At 42.2% G+C, this 3,406-nt stretch overlaps 1 protein-coding gene across 1 annotated transcript in view; it reads right to left on the bottom strand.

The window, feature by feature from the left end:
- Positions 1-407: 407 nt before the first annotated feature.
- The window catches only part of tfeb (transcription factor EB), a gene marked incomplete at its 5' end in the record, with an annotated part of 9,916 nt that continues 6,917 nt past the window's right edge, over positions 408-3,406 (bottom strand). The window contains one exon of the mRNA XM_084464511.1: positions 408-3,406. This exon is cut by the window's right edge and continues 881 nt beyond it.

Here is a 3,406-nt window from a genome sequence, read left to right as displayed (position 1 = left end):
ACATGTCATATGTAAAGGCATGCAAGTTACCAGAGGGTACAAACCGGCAATTTTGAAATATATCTTGAAGATTGAATGGCAATAACATTTTCCGGTTTAGCGTTCTAATATTATTCTTAGATGGTATACAACTGATGTTAAGAGTTCTTGAGTATATAAATAATGTATGTATGTAGTCATGGATACATAGATATCTATACACCCGTACTGTCTGTGTCTGCACTATGTGCCTGAACCACTGACAGTATGATAGGCCTGAGCAGACATAAAATACACACAAATGGACCTTTGATGCTCTCTGGTGGCCATGAATAGAAACTACAGCCGTGAAAATGGCTCCATAAAACTGAAAAGGACGGAACACAAAATGAACACAAGATGCAAGAAAGACAAATGAAGACGGTGAGTAGATTCTAGTAAAATGTTTTATATACAGTAAAACAAGATTGGCAGTTTCTTTACATTGCGGTGCGGGAGGAGTGGACAGACTGCAGGGGTCTGTGGAGGGTTGGCAGACACAACAGCAACAGTCAGGAGTGTGGCTGACAGAAAGGCACGTCCAATAAGGCGGGAGTGTCAGAGAGAGATAAAGAGAGAGAGCGAGAGAGAGAGAAAGAAAGAGTGTGATATCAGTAGCCAGAGATAGATAGACAGAACGGGGGAAAGACGGTTGCAGCTGTGTCATCTCAAACTTCTTGTTTCGAGTTAATTTGAAGGCAGTCAAGACTGCCTGTCTCCATGGAAACCAAAGTCAGGAATAGGGCATGATGCGGGATAAAAAAAAAAAAAAGCTGACCCGCTTCGTTCAGACAAATGGTGAGTCCATATAATGAGATGATTTCTATCCAATCAGGGGATCATTCCTGATCAACGTCTTAAGGGGGGGGGTTACAATTTTTGGAGATAAATAATAATAAAGTAGATATAAAAAGGACATTATAAATGTGCACATTCCTCATTCTTTGAGCAGAGCATACAGTACAGATCTGCCACTATGTCTGATGATGGGATTGACAAAAATATAATCTGGTTACCGGAAATGATCCATTCTTGGCAATAACCCATAAATAATCTAGTTACCGGCATTAATCAATTCATGGCAAGAAATTCATAATGGCTCCGAGAGGCATTTCTGGAATAAAACAAAATAAAAACACAATACATTAAGTGGCATTGTGGCATAAAATACCTGACATAAATCTTATATCATAATTCATGTAGTTAATACAATATAGTTTCCAGTGCTTTGGGGAGAGAGAGAGAGAGAGAGAGAGAGAGAGAGAGAGAGAGAGAGAAAAAAAACAAAAAACTATAATAATATAGAACACTTTAAAAGCTTACTTTAATAATAATAATATAATAATAAAAACAAAATCATCAATATATTTCCTTCCTTTTTCTTTTCGTCTCGAACTGATTATAAGCTATTATCAAATCAAAAGCCTGCTTCTGGCTGCTTCCACACAGAGGGGCTACAGCTTAGGCTGACCACGTTCCACACACACACACACACACACACACTGCAGACCCAAAAAACACAAGGCGTCAGCGAGCCAATGACAACGCAGTGTCCCCTAAGCCTATCCTGCGTTTCTCCCCTGAGAGGGCAGCTCTGTTGCACGTGAACATCCGGAGAGAGAGAGAGAGAGAGAGTGAGACGGATACAGAGACGGGCACGGGAGACATGTCACATGTGCTGATTTGAACACAGCCTCAAGGCACACTGCTGTGTGTTCGTGTGTGTGTTTGTGTGTGCGCGTGTGTGTATATATATATGGGAGAGTGTGCACGCTTTTATTTTGAATTGCTGCTTTGCTTTAACAGTGAGCACTATTCCAGTACTAATGCATTCTGGGGCACTGATTTGACACTAGGACTCCGTCTATCCACTACCAAGGGAACGTTTCACTACATGGCACATACTAAAAATAAAAAAAAAGACAAAGAAGCAACTAGGAGTGTACTTGTGGAAGAATAATACAAAAATAAAATCATTATTGAGAGAGAGAGAGAGAGAGAGCATTGGTCGCACAAATGCAATTTCTAATTTGTGGAAATAATTTGTATTTACATTAATACTGAAACTTTGAATTCAATCAATTTAGCTCTGTTTGTATTTATGGGCCGCAAAAAAAATAAAAATAATAATAAAGGCACATTTGTGGGCTGAAGCTGTACACAGCTCAATGCCCGAAGGTGTCGAGTCTATCCCTCTGTCTTTTCTACTGAAAAGTCAAGAGACGGAAGAGATTCAACATTAAAGACCACATCAAGGAGCTGGACACCATGATCCCTAAAACCAATGACCTGTAAGCCTGCCGGGGGTTACTTTTCTTTACACACTATCAGTTTCTGTGTGTGTGTGTAGAGGTGTGTAGAGGGGTGTGTGTGTGTGTGTGTGTGTGTGTGTGTGTGTGTGTGTGTGTGTGTGTGTGTGTGTGCGTGTGAGATATACCTGAGTCTATTGTCGTGGTTTCTTCCGGTCCGTGTCAGTGTGTTTGAACATCATTAGAAGGCATTCCTTTTCAAGGAATGAGATTTGACCACATCCAAGGCATTTTCCCTCCATGACCAGAGGATAAAATTGCAATGCCTTGGGGCTGACTATTGCCATAGTGTGGGTTTAATATGCAGACTGGGCTTTGAATGGACCGTTGAGAGTGTGTGTGTGTGTGTGTGTGTGTGTGTGTGTGTGTGTGTGTGTGTGTGTGTGTGTGTGTGTGTGTGTGTGTGTGTTTGACTGATTATATAAGATTGTATGTGTATGCTTGTGTGATTAGGGGATAACTTCAAGTGGCAGTGAGTGAACAAATCCTGTGTGTGTGTGTGTGTGTGTGTGTGTGTGTGTGTGTGTGTGTGTGTGTGTGTGTGTGTGTGTGTGTGTGTGTGTGTGTGTGTGTGTGTGTGTGTGTGTGTGTGTGTGTGTGTGTGTGTGTGTGTGTGTGTGTGTTTTAAAAGCTGGAGCTCCACTTCCATTTTGCATGTGTGGTCCGCTAAAAATGGTCAGACACATACTGCACCTCAGACCCCCAAACCCCAATCTTCCTCTATTCAGGTCTCTAGCCCCCCCCCCTCCTCCCCCCTAAACCACCTAAGCTGAACTAAGGTTTTAAAAATAGCCCATTTACAGATTAACTTGATCAGATCAGACCTTAACGTCTTCAGCTGACTGGCTGGTGTCTGCGGCCAAGTAAACCCGCCACTGAAAACTGAACCGGAGACTGGAGAAGATACGAGATACTGTGAACTCTCTAAAGCCCACCTATTCACGCAGCCACCAGCCACTGACATCCGCTTACATTCAAGTGTGTGGCCTCGGAGGTAATGGACAGACAACAACAACAACAACTGTGTGTTATTCGGAGTGCTCTGAATGTCCTTCTAATGTCCCCCCCCCCCCCCTAAT

The sequence above is a fragment of the Micromesistius poutassou genome, assembly GCF_964030765.1.
Source record: "Micromesistius poutassou genome assembly, chromosome: 2".
Classification (NCBI taxonomy): domain Eukaryota; kingdom Metazoa; phylum Chordata; class Actinopteri; order Gadiformes; family Gadidae; genus Micromesistius; species Micromesistius poutassou.
Note: the sequence above shows the minus strand (reverse complement) of the source record. Positions and strands in the feature narration are given on the sequence as shown.